The following is a 17,263-nucleotide window of genomic DNA, read 5'->3' as shown; positions in this document are numbered from 1 at the left end:
CGTACAAAAGGCCTCAGAAGGATCAGAGGAACTCCGATCCATGGCGGTCTAAGTCACGCCCTAAAAAGACCGCCGGAGGTGCCGCTACCAAGGCGGCTTCCTCATGACTTACGGCCTCCTCACACCGCATCCTCGGTCGGTGGCAGGCTCTCCCGCTTTTCCGACATTTGGCTGCCACAGGTAAAAGACCGTTTGGTGAGAGACATTCTGTCTCACGGTTACAGGATAGAGTTCAGCTCTCGTCCTCCGACTCGATTTTTCAGAACATCTCCGCCTCCCGAGCGAGCCGATGCTCTTCTGCAGGCGCTGGGCACTCTGAAGACAGAAGGAGTGGTGGTCCCTGTTCCTCTTCAGCAACAGGGTCACGGTTTTTACTCCAACCTGTTTGTGGTTCCAAAGAAGGACGGGTCTTTCCGTCCTGTCCTGGACCTAAAACTGCTCAACAAACACGTAAAGGCCAGGCGGTTCCGGATGGAATCCCTCCGCTCCGTCATCGCCTCAATGTCCCAAGGAGATTTCCTTGCATCGATCGATATCAAAGATGCTTATCTCCACGTACCGATTGCTCCAGAGCATCAGCGCTTCCTGCGCTTCGCCATAGGAGACGAACACCTTCAGTTCGTGGCACTGCCTTTCGGCCTGGCGACAGCCCCACGGGTTTTCACCAAGGTCATGGCTGCAGTAGTTGCGGTCCTCCACTCTCAGGGTCACTCGGTGATCCCTTACTTAGACGATCTGCTGGTCAAGGCTCCCTCTCAAGAGGCATGCCAGCACAGTCTCACCGCTACTCTGGAGACTCTCCAGAGTTTCGGGTGGATCATCAATTTTCCAAAGTCAAATCTGACACCGGCCCAATCGCTGACATATCTTGGCATGGAGTTTCATACCCTCTCAGCGATAGTGAAGCTTCCGCTGAACAAGCAGCGTTCACTACAGACGGGGGTGCAATCTCTCCTTCAAGGTCAGTCACACCCCTTGAGGCGCCTCATGCACTTCCTGGGGAAGATGGTGGCAGCAATGGAGGCAGTCCCTTTCGCGCAGTTTCACCTGCGTCCTCTTCAATGGGACATCCTACGCAAATGGGACAGGAAGCCGACGTCCCTCGACAGGAACGTCTCCCTCTCTCAGGCAACCAAAGCTTCCCTTCGGTGGTGGCTTCATCCCACTTCATTATCGAAGGGGAAATCCTTCCTACCCCCATCCTGGGCGGTGGTCACGACGGACGTGAGTCTGTCAGGGTGGGGAGCAGTTTTTCTCCACCACAGGGCTCAGGGTACGTGGACTAGGCAAGAGTCCTCACTTCAGATCAATGTTCTGGAGATCAGGGCAGTGTATCTAGCCCTAAAAGCGTTCCAGCAGTGGCTGGAAGGCAAGCAGATCCGAATTCAGTCGGACAACTCCACAGCGGTGGCTTACATCAACCACCAAGGAGGAACACGCAGTCGGCAAGCCTTCCAGGAAGTCCGGCGGATTTTGATGTGGGTGGAAGCCACGGCCTCCACCATCTCCGCAGTTCACATCCCGGGCGTGGAAAACTGGGAAGCAGATTTTCTCAGTCGCCAGGGCATGGACGCAGGGGAATGGTCCCTTCACCCGGACGTGTTTCAGGAGATCTGTTGGCGCTGGGGGATGCCGGACGTCGACCTAATGGCGTCCCGGCACAACAACAAGGTCACGGCATTCATGGCACGTTCTCACGATCACAGAGCTCTGGCGGCAGACGCCTTAGTTCAGGATTGGTCGCAGTTTCAACTCCCTTATGTGTTTCCTCCGCTGGCACTGTTGCCCAGAGTGTTACGCAAGATCAGGGCCGACTGCCGCCGCGCCATCCTCGTCGCTCCAGACTGGCCGAGGAGGTCGTGGTACCCGGATCTGTGGCATCTCACGGTCGGCCAACCGTGGGCACTACCAGACCGACCAGACTTGCTGTCTCAAGGGCCGTTTTTCCATCTGAATTCTGCGGCCCTCAACCTGACTGTGTTGCCATTGAGTCCTGGATCTTAGCGTCTTCAGGATTATCTCAAGAGGTCATTGCCACTATGAGACAGGCTAGGAAACCAACGTCCGCCAAGATCTACCACAGGACGTGGAAAATATTCCTGTCATGGTGCTCTGATCAGGGTTTTTCTCCCTGGCCATTTGCCTTGCCCACTTTTCTGTCCTTTCTTCAGTCCGGATTGGAAAAGGGTTTGTCGCTTGGCTCCCTTAAGGGTCAAGTCTCTGCGCTCTCTGTGTTTTTTCAGAAGCGCTTGGCCAGACTTCCACAGGTACGCACGTTCCTGCATGGGGTTTGTCACATCGTCCCTCCTTACAAACGTCCGTTGGAACCCTGGGATCTGAACAGGGTGCTGATGGTTCTTCAGAAACCACCGTTCGAGCCAATGAGGGATATTTCTCTCGCACGCCTTTCGCAGAAAGTGGTTTTCCTAGTAGCAGTCACTTCACTTCGGAGAGTGTCTGAGCTAGCAGCATTGTCATGCAAAGCCCCTTTCCTGGTGTTTCACCAGGACAAGGTGGTTCTGCGTCCGGTTCCGGAATTTCTACCTAAGGTGGTATCCCCTTTTCATCTCAATCAGGATAGCTCCTTACCCTCTTTTTGCCCTCATCCAATTCACCAATGTGAAAAGGATTTGCACTTGTTAGGTCTGGTGAGAGCACTCAGACTCTACATTTCTCGTACGGCGCCCCTGCGCCGCTCGGATGCACTCTTTGTCCTTGTCGCTGGCCAGCGTAAAGGGTCACAGGCTTCCAAATCAACCCTGGCTCGGTGGATCAAGGAACCAATTCTCGAAGCTTACCGTTCTGCTGGGCTTCCGGTTCCCTCAGGGCTGAAGGCCCATTCTACCAGAGCCGTGGGTGCGTCCTGGGCTTTGAGGCACCAGGCTACGGCTCAGCAGGTGTGTCAGGCGGCTACCTGGTCGAGCCTGCACACTTTCACGAAACACTATCAGGTGCATACCTATGCTTCGGCGGATGCCAGCCTAGGTAGGCGAGTCCTTCAGGCGGCGGTTGCCCACCTGTAGGACGGAGCCGTTACGGCTCTATTATGAGGTATTATTTACCCACCCAGGGACTGCTTTTGGACGTCCCAATTGTCTGGGTCTCCCAATGGAGCGACAAAGAAGGGAATTTTGTTTACTTACCGTAAATTCCTTTTCTTCTAGCTCCAATTGGGAGACCCAGCACCCGCCCCTGTTTTTTTGTGTACACATGTTGTTCATGTTGAATGGTTTCAGTTCTCCGATATTCCTTCGGATTGAATTTACTTTAAACCAGTTTATAATATTTTCCTCCTTCTTGCTTTTGCACCAAAACTGAGGAGCCCGTGGGAGCACGGGGGGTGTATAGGCAGAAGGGGAGGGGCTTTACACTTTTAGTGTAATACTTTGTGCGGCCTCCGGAGGCATAGGCTATACACCCCAATTGTCTGGGTCTCCCAATTGGAGCTAGAAGAAAAGGAATATACGGTAAGTAAACAAAATTCCCTTCTTTGTCAGTATACTTTTACTTATTTTAGCTTTGCATGATCTCCACGCATCTCATGTGATTTTCAACTGGCTGAGTGTATTATGCTCGTTTTTTATATCTAGTAAATCGTGCGCGCTTCTACTCGTTCATTTAAGTCACGTGCCTGACAGCTCATGAATTGCGACACGGTCACCTGACCGGTGGACCATGCGATCCATCAGGCCGTCATTGATGGAGGGTATGTACGTCACTTCCTGTGACTTGGCACGCACTTCCTCTCTTCATGACGCGCCGCACACCTCGTGACACGTCATGTGACCCCGGAACTGGGAGGTATGTCCTCCTTTATCCGGTGGTATGCACGTTGCGTCCTATGACGTGGTGCATACTCCTCCCTCCGTGACGTGCCGTGGGCCTGTCATGTGATCCCGGAACCAGGAAGTGTGTGCTTTGTATTTACGGTTTCACAAACTTAATATACCTTCTGACTATTTGGTAATAACCTCACATACTAGGTAAAGGGTGCGCACCCTAATACAGTGTTGTCGGGACATGTATTTTTTCAATCAAAAAAAGTGTATATATCAATTTTGGTTTAAACCCTGAATATCCGGGTTTTCCTTTTCACCGCCGTACCATCTGCATAATTGACAGAGGCGGATCACACAACAGGGGGTGGGATGAAGGCTCCTTTTTATAGCCCCATTATCTTGTACATCCTCAATGATACCAGGCCACGCAGGGTTGAGCTCCATATCGAGCCATCACCAGTATTCTTAAGTGCCATATGTCTCCCCTGATGAGCATATGATGTGAAACGCGTCGGGAGGCACTTGGTCTGGACTATAGGGCTAGCCACAACAGGGCCAGCTGTGGACTGCCCTTGTCAGGGCGGGAGTTTTATGTGGAAAAAGGGTCAGCTTAATCCCTAACAGGGTCAGTGACCAAGTCACTTCTCCCGTCATCCTGACATACGGATTTCAGCAACACCGGAGAACCTTGACCCCCATTGGGATACAAGATTCGGGTGAGATCGTTCCATTTATGTGTTACTAACATCTTTGCATAATCCACGATTCCGGTAGATGAGCCGATTTAATGGTTGCTGCATGTACTACATTTATCAAAAGCTACCATCTATTGGACATTGCACTTTAAGTGTTATATGCTGAGTAAGGTGTCCCCCAGTCTGTGAATTCACAGTGTGTGATCTATAGGCTGTGCAGGTATTTGTATATGCCTATAATCATTTATGATAGACTTTGCCTGGGGTGTTTTACATGGACCTCATATGATATTGTAGGTCATTTATATCTATCATCCCCCCAGCTATTATCCTTTGAGGGGACACATATATATGGGATATCTCACCCTCTGTCTCACTTGTGGTATATGGTAACAAGGCCAGCTTTGGACGGCCCCTGTCAAGGCGGGAACTTTATATGGAAAAAGGGTCAGTTTAACCCCTAATAGGGTCAGTGACCAATCCTCCTCTCCCGTCGTCCTGACATATGGATTTCAGCAACACAGGAGAACCTTGACCCCCATTGAGACACAAGATTCGGGTGAGATTGTTCCATTTATGTGTTATTAACATCATTGCATAATCCACGATTTCGGTTGATGAGTCGATGTAATGGTTGCTGTATGTACTATAGTCATCAAAAGCTACCATTTATTGGATATCGCAATTTATTATATGTTTAATAAGGTGTCCCCTAGTCTGTGAACTCACAGTGTGTGATCTATAAGCTGTGCAGGTATTTGTATATGCCTAAAGTCATTCATGATAGACCTTGTCTGGGGTGTTTGATATAGACCTCATACAATATTGTAGGTCATTTATATCTATCATCTTCCCAGCTATCATCCTTGGAGGGGACACATATATATGGGACATCTCACCCTCTATCTCACCTGTGAATTATGGTATGGGTGAATGAAAATCTCACCCTATGCGAATGAAAATGATGGCGCTATAATCCTCGATTGGCCTCATTATTTTCAGGTTTTAAATTGGTGTTTGGATCACGGTTATCACTTTTGTAACGGATATTATTGAACCCAATTAAAAGTTAAGTTTTAATATCACATGTGGCTACATTCACAGAAATTTTACATGTAAGAGTTCCATTTTGCTACCTACTGGTATTGATCTTTTTGCTAATACTGATTGTGACCCAAAGGTGCGTACAGCCACCCTGGCCTCCAGTATTACTAGGAAGTCCTGAAGTATCGTCCTAGGCTAGGGTCCGGAACCCTGTTTGCGACCAATCCCTTCACCTTAAGCTATTGTCTGTGAAAAGTGACTATAGGGGTGCCTGACACACTTCCCCTAAGTCACTGAGATTCTTTCTTCCATCTCCTCAGAGTTGAGCAGGACCCCTGGGGTCCTCAACCCTAGTCGGTCTCCTCCCTCCTCCTGACTGACTGACTGACTCTCAACGGACAACTTTCAAACTTGACACCGCCCATTTTACCTCAGACTGCTCATCCACTGAGCTCCTCCCCCTAGATGGTTCTAGATACAGTGCACAGGGCTTAAGTGCCATAACCACATTATTGGTCGCAATGCATTAATGGGACCTTGATCTAATGTGTGAGCTAATAATTGGGTTTCTGCAGGTTTTTAGTGCGTGAACCGATAGATGGCCAAATTCTCACTCAGGATGGGGCACCACACCTCTGAATGAGGTGTAGTACCTCAGTGGCGATGGCAGCCTCAGGGGCGCCACACTTGTCACGAGCGGAATCGCTATCCACCCATGGCGCTGTCAAGATGTGACAGCGCCATATTAACGGCGATAGCAGTAGATCCGTATTCACAGGCCGATACTTGAAGTCACGTGACGTGATCACGTGGCTACAGTGGTTGTCATGGTAGCACAGGGTCATGTAATGACTCCTGTGCTCACATTACTCAGGTCCTGGAAGAAACAGCCTAGTGCTGCTTGTTACAAAAAATGATCATTTCTCATGGTCTGAGCGGTGCTGGTCTGATCGGGAGAAAAGAATTAGCAATCAGATTGCTGCTCCTTATAGTCCTCTAGGGGACCTAGTAAAACTAAAAATAAGTTTTAAAAAATAAAAAACAATAAACCTGAAAGTTGAAATCACCCCCTTTTGCCCCATTGAAAATTAAAGGGTTAAAAAATGTACACAAATTTGGTATTAACATGTTTAGAAAGGCCTGATCTATCAAAATATAAAATCAATTAATCTGATCACTAAATGGTGTAGCGGCAAAACAATGCCAAACCCCAAAATTAGTTTTTGGCCGCCACAAATTTTGCAATAACAGGCGATCAAAAGGTAGCATCTGTGCAAAAATGGTACTGTTTAAAAAAGTCAGCCACGTCAGTCGAGACACAAAAAATAAGCAGTCACTGAGCCATAGATCTCCAAAAATGAGAACGCTATGGGTCGTGGAAAATGGCGCAAAACGTATGCCACTTTTTTCGGACAAACTTTTGATATTTTTTTTTAACCCCTTAGATAAAAGTAAACCTATACAGGTTTTACCGTATAGTGAACACAGTGAATAAAATATCTCAAAAACAATAGTGCAATCGCACTTTTTTTGCAATTTTTCCACATTTGGAATTTTTAATTTTGCCATTTTCCAGTACACTATATGGTAAAACTCGTGGTTTCATTTAAAAGTACAGCTCGTTCCCCCAAAAAAAACGAGCCCTCACATGACCAGATTGACTGAAAAATAAAAAAGTTAGGTCTCTCAGAAGAAGAATGGCGAAAAGAAAAACTAGCACAGCTTGCAATGAAATCCTTGTCTGGAAAGGATACCGTATTTTTCGGACTATAAGACGCACCCTGGTTTTAGAGAAGGAAAATAGGAAAATAAAATTTTAAGCAAATAATGTGGTCATGACACACTGTTATGGAGCAAGGATCTGCTGCTGACAATGTTATGCGGGTAATATCCCCAAATTCTCTACTAAGGTACCCCATCCTGGTAATGATCCTCCTGCCTTGTGTATATATTTATGTCCCTCATCCTGGTATAGCCCCATCTTGCTATATACTGCCATCCTGGTATGTGCTCCCATCCTGCTCATATATACCCCCATCATCCTGCTCATATATACCCCCATCATCCTGCTCATATATACCCCCATCATCCTGCTCATATATACCCCCATCATCCTGCTCATATATACCCCCATCATCCTGCTCATATATACCCCCATCATCCTGCTCATATATACCCCCATCATCCTGCTCATATATACCCCCATCATCCTGCTCATATACCCCCATCATCCTGCTCATATACCCCCATCCTGCGGCACACACAAAAAATAAATAAACGTTTACACTACCTTTCCTCGTTCCACGCAGCGTTGCTCCTCCTCCTGTCTGTGCCGGCTGTGCTGTGTTGAGCCGGCCACGTTTCCTGCAGCACCGCGATGTCCTCCAGTCTGCCGGCGCGGCTGTGAGGACACACGTGCGCATAGCGATGACGTCATCGCTGTGAGCACCGCTAGTCTCCAGTCCACACAGCGCGGCCGGCAGACTGGAGGACATCGCGATGTTGCAGGGGAACGGTGAGTACATTGATTCACTGCACCCCTCGCTGATGATGATGCGCGGGGGGCAGTGAATACAGCCGCACATGATCACTCCAGGCTGTAGTTGCCAGGGGTGATCACGGCCGGCTGTTAATTATGCGCACGTCCCCGGCCATCACCCTGCCCACCTGTCAGTGCCAGCTTCAGCGCTGAAGGATGGGCGGGAGGATGGGCGTGCATATGTAATGAGCGGGCCCACGTGGTCATGGCAGGTGCTGCTGCAGCCTGCTCGTTCCCCCGATGACCCGCTCCACCGCAGCACCCTCATTCCCCGCAGCCATGCCCTACATTCAGACCTTTAGACGCACCCCCCATTTTCCCCCAACATTTGGGGGAAAAAAAGTGCGTCTTATGGTCCGAAAAATACGGTATATAGATAAGGGTGCTGAGCCCTGGTGGTTGACACATCCCTTATGTATACTACAATTGAGGTCTGCACACTTTTAGTATTGCATTAACCTCTTAGGCTAGTTTCACACTTGCGTTGGACGGCTTCCATAGCATTGCGTTGTGTGACGGATGCAACGAATGCGTTGCATATAGTGGCACAACGCAATGCTACGGATCGTACAAAATAACGGAATATTTATTTATTTTCTTTGTCGCTCCTAATTGGGAGACCCAGACAATTGGGTGTATAGCTACTGCCTCCGGAGGCCACACAAAGCACTACACTCAAAAGTGTAAGGCCCCTCCCCTTCTGGCTATACACCCCCCCGTGGGATCACGGGCTCCTCAGTTTTATGCTTTGTGCGAAGGAGGCCAGACATCCACGCATAGCTCCACTGTTTAGTCAGCAGCAGCTGCTGACTATGTCGGATGGAAGAAAAGAGGGCCCATACTAGGGCCCCCAGCATGCTCCCTTCTCACCCCACTTTCTGTCGGCGGTGTTTGTTAAGGTTGAGGTACCCATTGCGGGTACGGAGGCTGGAGCCCACATGCTGATTCCTTCCCCATCCCCATTAGGGCTCTGGGTGAAGTGGGACTTTACCGGTCTCCGGGCACTGAGGCCGTGCTCCATCCACAGCCCCTGGAGGATCTGCTGGATACGGAGCGGAGTTTTCTCAGGGACAGGACCCTGCTCCATCAAGGTACTCCGTGTCCCCGTGCTTATCGCACGCACACTGCAGCATTGCTGGGTGTGTTAGTGCGCCGGGGTAAACAGTGCTGCTGCGCTGGTGCCGTTACTCACTACAGCTCTTCTGAGTGAGGTGACTTTGTACGATCGGCCGATCCGGCCGCTGGGGTCAGTGTTTACTGGTCGCGGCTGGGATTTGTGGTGCGCCGGGGACTTCCGCGCTGGCCGTGCATATATGACGGCCGCGCTAGATTACTACAGTCCCCGGCTTTTGCGGCCTAGTTCGTATCCTTCCCGCCCCCGGACCTGCCAGTCAGGAGGAGGGCGGGACGCTGTACAGTCCAGCAGCGTTAAGAGCTGGAGTCTGTTTTACATACTCCAGCCCTCACACTAGGCACAGGGGGACGCAGCTTCCCGCTCTTTTGTTTGGGACGCCCACGGTCCGCCCCTCTTCACAGGACGCCGGCAGCCATTCCTGCCTGCACGCTGAACTGCGGAGGGGAGGCTGGGAGACCCAGACAAGGGATTCTACGATCTCACACCCGCTTTTCAGCGGGCGGTAAGCAGCCCTCAAGGGCTCTCCCCCACTTGTGCCATAGTGTACTTTTGTATTTTGTGCTGGCAATACTTTGCACTGTACAGTCGCTGGTGGTTTTCTGCTATATACCCTCCTTAGATTTCTCAAGGAGATAACAGCATGTCGTCCGCAAAAAGCAAAAGTGCCAAGGCACGGACTTTATATGCTGCTTGTACCGCATGTGGGGCTACTCTACCGGCAGGTTCCACTGACCCCCATTGTGTGCAGTGCTCGGCCCCTGTGGCAATTGCTCAGCCGGGGCCGCTGCTAGAGGTGACCCAGGGAGAACCACCTGTGAATACTGTCCAGGTGACAGGGACGGAGTTTGCAGCTTTTGCTGACAAATTGTCTATGACTATGTCTAAAATTCTTGAAACATTGCAGTCTAGACCAGTAACTCAGACCATGGGCACTGTTGATCCATTGCCCCCTGGTCCCCCTCAGCTGGACCACTTCCTAGCTCCGGGGGTGTCAAATGCACCCCAGGGTGACGGCTCTGACTCGGACGACAGTCCCAGACAACCCAAGCGGGCTCGCTATGAGCGACCCTCAACTTCATCACACTGGTCAGGGTCCCAGCGGGACGACTCTCTGTGTGATGAGGCGGATGTAACTGATCAGGAGTCTGATGCTGGGGCCGCTCTCAATCTAGATACCCCGGATGGTGACGCCATAGTGAATGATCTTATAGCATCCATCAATAGGATGTTAGACATTTCTCCACCAGCTCCTCTTGCGGAGGAGGCAGCTTCACAGCAGGAGAAATTCCATTTCAGGTATCCCAAGCGTAAATTAAGCACGTTTCTGGACCACTCTGACTTTAGAGACGCAATCCAGAAACACCACGCTTATCCAGATAAGCGTTTTTCCAAACGGCTTAAAGATACACGCTATCCTTTTCCCCCTGACGTGGTCAAGGGCTGGACACAGTGTCCCAAGGTGGACCCTCCAATCTCCAGGCTTGCAGCCAGATCTCTAGTTGCAGTGGAAGATGGGGCGGCACTTAAAGATGCCACTGACAGACAGATGGAGCTCTGGTTAAAATCCATCTATGAAGCTATTGGAGCGTCCTTGGCGCCAGCATTCGCAGCCGTATGGGCACTCCAAGCTATTTCAGCTGGGCTTACACAGGTCGACACGGTCACACGTACATCTGCTCCGCAGGTGGCACCCTTGACCTCTCAAATGTCTGCATTCGCGTCTTACGCGATTAATGCTGTCCTAGACTCTACGAGCCGTACGGCGGTGGCGTCAGCCAACTCTGTGGTTTTACGCAGAGCCCTGTGGTTGAGAGAATGGAAGGCAGATTCTTCTTCCAAGAAGTGCTTAACCAGTTTGCCTTTTTCTCGTGACCGATTGTTTGGTGAGCGTTTGGATGAAATCATTAAACACTCCAAGGGTAAGGATTCATCCTTACCTCAGCCCAGACAAAACAAACCTCAACAGAGGAGGGGACAGTCTGGTTTTCGGTCCTTTCGAGGCTCAGGCAGGTCCCAATTCTACTCGTCCAAAAGGACTCAGAAGGATCAGAGGGGCTCAGATTCTTGGCGGACTCAATCACGCCCAAAAAAGCCAGCCGGAAGAACCGTTACCAAGACGGCTTCCTCATGACTCTCAGCCTCCTCTCTCCGCATCCTCGGTCGGTGGCAGGCTCTCCCGCTTTGGCGACATTTGGTTGTCACAGGTCAAAGACCGTTGGGTGAGAGACATTCTGTCTCACGGGTACAGGATAGAGTTCTGCTCTCGTCCTCCAACTCGCTTCTTCAGAACTTCCCCACCGCCCGACCGAGCCGATGCTCTGCTGCAAGCGGTGTCCGCTCTAAAGGCGGAAGGAGTGGTGACTTCTGTTCCTCTTCAGGAACAAGGTCACGGTTTTTACTCCAATTTGTTTGTGGTGCCAAAGAAAGACGGGTCGTTCCGTCCCGTCCTGGATCTAAAGCTGCTCAACAAACACGTAAAAACCAGGAGGTTCAGGATGGAATCTCTCCGCTCCGTTATCGCCTCAATGTCTCAAGGAGATTTCCTAGCATCAATAGACATCAAGGATGCTTATCTCCACGTGCCAATTGCGCCAGAGCATCAGCGTTTTCTACGCTTCGTTATAGGAAGCGAACACCTGCAGTTCGTAGCTCTACCTTTCGGGCTGGCGACAGCCCCTCGGGTCTTCACCAAGGTCATGGCAGCAGTAGTAGCAGTCCTGCACTCGCAAGGTCACTCCGTGATCCCGTATTTGGACGATCTACTTATCAAGGCACCCTCTCAAGAGGCATGCCAACACAGCCTGAACGTGGCACTGAAGACTCTCCAGAGTTTCGGGTGGATTATCAACTTTTCAAAGTCAAATCTAACCCCGACCCAATCACTAACATATCTTGGCATGGAGTTTCATACTCTCTCAGCGATAGTGAAACTTCCACTGGACAAACAGTGCTCGCTACAGATAGGGGTGCAATCTCTCCTTCAGGGCCAGTCGCACCCCTTGAGGCGCCTCATGCACTTCCTAGGGAAGATGGTAGCAGCAATGGAAGCAGTTCCTTTTGCGCAGTTTCATCTGCGTCCACTACAATGGGACATTCTCCGCCAATGGGACGGGAAGTCGACGTCCCTCGACAGGGAGGTCTCCCTCTCTCAGGCAGCCAAGGAATCTCTCCGGTGGTGGCTTCTTCCCACCTCATTGTCAAAAGGAAAGTCGTTCCTACCCCCATCCTGGGCGGTGGTCACGACAGATGCGAGTCTATCAGGGTGGGGAGCAGTGTTTCTCCACCACAGGGCTCAGGGTACGTGGACTCGGAAAGAGTCCACCCTTCAGATCAATGTTCTGGAGATCAGAGCAGTCTATCTTGCCCTACAAGCCTTCCAACAGTGGCTGGAAGGCAAGCAGATCCGAATTCTGTCGGACAACTCCACAGCGGTGGCATACATCAACCACCAAGGGGGAACACGCAGTCGGCAAGCCTTCCAGGAAGTCCGGCGGATTCTGACGTGGGTGGAAGACACGGCATCCACCATATCCGCCGTTCACATCCCAGGCGTAGAAAACTGGGAAGCAGACTTTCTCAGTCGCCAGGGCATGGACGCAGGGGAATGGTCCCTTCACCCGGACGTGTTTCAGGAGATCTGTCGCCGCTGGGGGATGCCGGACGTCGATCTGATGGCGTCACGGCACAACAACAAGGTCCCGGTTTTCATGGCACGGTCTCACGATCACCGAGCTCTGGCGGCAGACGCCTTAGTTCAAGATTGGTCGCAGTTCCGACTACCGTATGTGTTCCCACCTCTGGCATTGTTGCCCAGAGTGCTCCGCAAAATCAGGTCCGACTGCCGCCGCGCCATTCTCGTCGCTCCAGACTGGCCAAGGAGGTCGTGGTACCCGGATCTGTGGCACCTCACGGTAGGCCATCCGTGGGCACTACCAGACCGTCCAGACTTGCTGTCTCAAGGGCCGTTTTTCCATCTGAATTCTGCGGCCCTGAACCTGACTGTGTGGCCATTGAGTCCTGGATCCTAGCGGCCTCAGGTTTATCTCATGAAGTGGTTGCCACCATGAGACAGGCTAGGAAACCATCCTCCGCCAAGATCTACCACAGGACGTGGAGGATATTCCTATCTTGGTGCTCGGCTCAGGGAGTTTCTCCCTGGCCTTTTGCATTGCCTACTTTTCTTGCCTTCCTGCAGTCTGGGTTGGAAAAAGGTTTGTCGCTTGGCTCCCTTAAGGGTCAAGTCTCCGCGCTATCCGTATTTTTTCAGAAACGCCTGGCGCGACTTCCTCAGGTACACACGTTCCTGCAAGGGGTTTGTCATATCGTCCCCCCTTACAAGCGGCCATTGGAGCCCTGGGACCTGAACAAGGTTCTAATTGCTCTCCAAAAGCCGCCTTTCGAGCCTATGAAGGAGGTTTCCCTTTCTCGTCTTTCACAGAAAGTGGCCTTTCTAGTGGCGGTCACGTCTCTTCGGAGAGTGTCCGAGCTGGCGGCGTTATCATGCAGATCTCCATTCCTGGTGTTTCACCAGGACAAGGTAGTTCTGCGTCCAATTCCAGAATTTCTTCCCAAGGTGGTATCTTCCTTTCATCTCAATCAAGATATCACTTTACCGTCTTTGTGTCCGCATCCAGTTCACCAATTTGAAAAAGGTTTGCATTTATTGGATCTGGTGAGAGCACTCAGGATCTACATTTCCCGCACGGCGCCTCTGCGCCGCTCGGATGCACTCTTTGTCCTTGTCGCTGGTCAGCGTAAAGGGTCGCAAGCTTCCAAATCCACCCTTGCGCGTTGGATCAAGGAACCAGTTCTTCACACCTACCGTTCTGCTGGGCTTCCGATTCCATCAGGACTGAAAGCCCATTCTACCAGAGCCGTGGGTGCGTCCTGGGCATTACGGCACCAGGCTACGGCTCAGCAGGTGTGCCAGGCGGCTACCTGGTCGAGTCTGCACACTTTTACCAAGCATTATCAGGTGCATACCTACGCTTCGGCGGATGCCGGCCTAGGTAGACAAGTCCTTCAGGCGGCGGTGGCTCACCTGTAGGAAAGGGCTGTTTGACGGCCCTATCACGAGGTATTCTTTTACCCACCCAGGGACTGCTTTTGGACGTCCCAATTGTCTGGGTCTCCCAATTAGGAGCGACAAAGAAGAAGGGAATTTTGTTTACTTACCGTAAATTCCTTTTCTTCTAGCTCCAATTGGGAGACCCAGCACCCTGTTTTTCTTAGGAAATTTGTTTTTTTCGGGTGCACATGTTGTTCATGTTGAACAGTTCAGTTCTCCGAGGTTGTTTCTCGGGTTGAATTTGTATTTAAAACAGTTATTGGCTTTCCTCCTTCTTGCTTTTGCACTAAAACGGAGGAGCCCGTGATCCCACGGGGGGGTGTATAGCCAGAAGGGGAGGGGCCTTACACTTTTGAGTGTAGTGCTTTGTGTGGCCTCCGGAGGCAGTAGCTATACACCCAATTGTCTGGGTCTCCCAATTGGAGCTAGAAGAAAAGGAATTTACGGTAAGTAAACAAAATTCCCTTCTTTTCTTCTTTCCAGTACCGGCAGCAGACTATTGTGAACGATCAGCTGATCGCTCTTAATAGCCAGTGGCCGAGCGCTTTCACATGCCGGCGGCCGGACGATCAGCTGAGTGCCCTGACATGCCGGCGGCCAGGCGATCAGCTGAGTGCCCTGACATGCCGGCGGCCAGGCGATCAGCTGAGTGCCCTGACATGCCGGCGGCCGAGCGCTCAGCTGAGTGCCCTGACATGCCGGCGGCCGAGCGTTCAGCTGAGTGCCCTGACATGCCGGCGGCCGGGCGATCAGCTGAGTGCCCTGACATGCCGGCGGCCGAGCGCTCAGCTGAGTGCCCTGACATGCCGGCGGCCGAGCGTTCAGCTGAGTGCCCTGACATGCCGGCTGGAATGGTTAAAAGATCATCAGCAACTTTTCATTTTTCCAACAAAATTTACAAAACTTATTTTCTTAGTGACCACATCACATTTCATTGAAGTGACTGTGAGGCTTATGTGACAGGTGACAGAAAATACCCAACAGTGACACCATTCTAAAACCTGCTCAAAACCACATAGTTTATTAACCCTTTAGGAGCTTCATAAGAACTAAAGACATTTAACTTATTTCCACAAAAATATTGCTTTAGCCCCAAGAGTAAAGGCCACTTTACACACAGCGACATCGCTGGCGATGTCGTTGGTGAAAGCACCCGCCCCCGTCGGTTGTGCGTCACGGGCAAATTGCTGCCCGTGGCGCACAACATCGCTAGTACCCGTCACACATACTTACCTGCCTAGCAACGTCGCTTTCTAAGGGGGCAGTTCGTGCAACGTCACAAGGCAGCCGTCCAATAGAAGCGGAGGGGCAGAGAACAGCCGAAAGAAAGTGACGCCCACCTCGTTGCCGGAGGACGCAGGTACGATGTTGTTCCTCGTTCCTGGGGTGTCGCACGTAGCGATGTGGGCTGCCTCAGGAATGACGAACAACCTGCGTCCAGCACCAGCAACGATATTTGGGATTAGAACGACGTGTCAACAATTAGGTGAGTAATTTTGATCAATTGCGGTCGTTCGTGCGTGACCCCCAACGACATCTCGTTAGCGATGTCGTTGCGTGTGAAGCCCACTTTACAGGAGCAAATAGGCAGTACAATTTGTTGTTCAGTTTGTCCGGAGTACACCAATATTCCATATGTGGTAGAAACTATTGTTTCGGCGCACAGCAGGGTTCGGAAGGGAAGGAGCGCCATTTTGGCTGGAATAGATTCCGGACACCATATCACATTTGAAGATCCCCTGACATGCCAAAACAGCAGAAACCTCCACAAGTGAACCCATTCAGGAAACTTCATCTCTCAAGGAATTCATCTATGGGTGTAGTGAGCAATTTTAAACCTCAGGTGATTCACAGAATAGTAGAACATTGGGAAAAAAAATAAAAAGTTTAAAAACACTTATGATCATGTTCCACTAATGGGATGAAAATACCATGAGCTCCAACAAATGCAAGTATGCCCCCCCAATGTATTACATGTAATGGTATTGTTAGACAAGAAACTGCTTTTGGATCAGTGGCTGAAATCCTCATTACATACACTACATATATACAGTATTTAGATCAGCTGAAAAATACAATGTATGTAGAAAGACTAGTAGCGGAACGTAAGAAAGATCACAGACAAATTTTTCAATAAATGGAAATTGTTTATTATAAAGCATTGCAGTAGAGAAGAACTTGTACAGACTATTACCCCGTTTTTTGTCATACGCATGGTACGACTCTGACAAATTAACTGGTACTCTAAACAAGAGATTGATAATTTCCTGATGCACAAAAATTCCTGATGTATAATAAGAACCTGTGACTGTAGGTAAATGTAACTATTATATAATGGTAAAAAATGCTGAAAAATATACAATACTGTAAAGGTCAACTTTCAGCATTCAAATTGTTTTTATGTAAAGTTATGGTTTTAAAAAAAATTAATAAACTCTCTTGAGTTCAAAAATATTCCATATGTGGCCAAAACTGCTTTTGAGGCACAGTGCAAAGCTCAGTAGGGGAGGAGTGCCATATTGGAGTTCAGATTTAGTTGTAATTTTTTGGGGGTGCCATGTCACATTGACAGAGCCCCTGACGACAAGCTAGAAATGTAGACCACTCGTAAGTGACCCCACTTTACAAACTATACTTCATGATTTCAGCTAAGGGTGCAGTGATCATGTTGACACCACAGATTTGCCACAGAATTTTATACCATTGGGCGGTGAAGAGAGAATAATTTTAAAACATTTTTCACTAAAATGTTGTTTTAGCCCCAAGTTTTCAATTTTTATAAAGGCTAATAAAAAAATGGGCCACACAGTTGGTGTGTAATTTCTCCTTTAATTTTCACCCCCATCCGGTGTATATTACAGAAAAAATTGTACGAGTTCAGTAGCTGCCGCTGGATTCAGTCACTCTACCTGGAGTTAAAGGGAACTTGTCAGGTGCAATATGCACCCAGAAATACCCTTGCGTCCAACAGGGGATTTTGCCTCCGTGTGTATGACCCCGGAG

General features: G+C 50.0%; 1 protein-coding gene across 2 annotated transcripts in view; it reads left to right on the top strand.

Annotated features, from left to right (window-relative positions):
- The window catches only part of OSGEP (O-sialoglycoprotein endopeptidase), a 144,635-nt gene that overhangs the window by 42,651 nt on the left and 84,721 nt on the right, over nucleotides 1-17,263 (top strand). The gene's annotated exons all lie outside the window — the stretch shown is intronic.

Source organism: Anomaloglossus baeobatrachus, chromosome 1, assembly GCF_048569485.1.
Source record: "Anomaloglossus baeobatrachus isolate aAnoBae1 chromosome 1, aAnoBae1.hap1, whole genome shotgun sequence".
Classification (NCBI taxonomy): Eukaryota; Metazoa; Chordata; class Amphibia; order Anura; family Aromobatidae; genus Anomaloglossus; species Anomaloglossus baeobatrachus.
The sequence above is the reverse complement of the archived record's forward strand: the minus strand, read 5'-3'. Positions and strand labels throughout refer to the sequence as shown.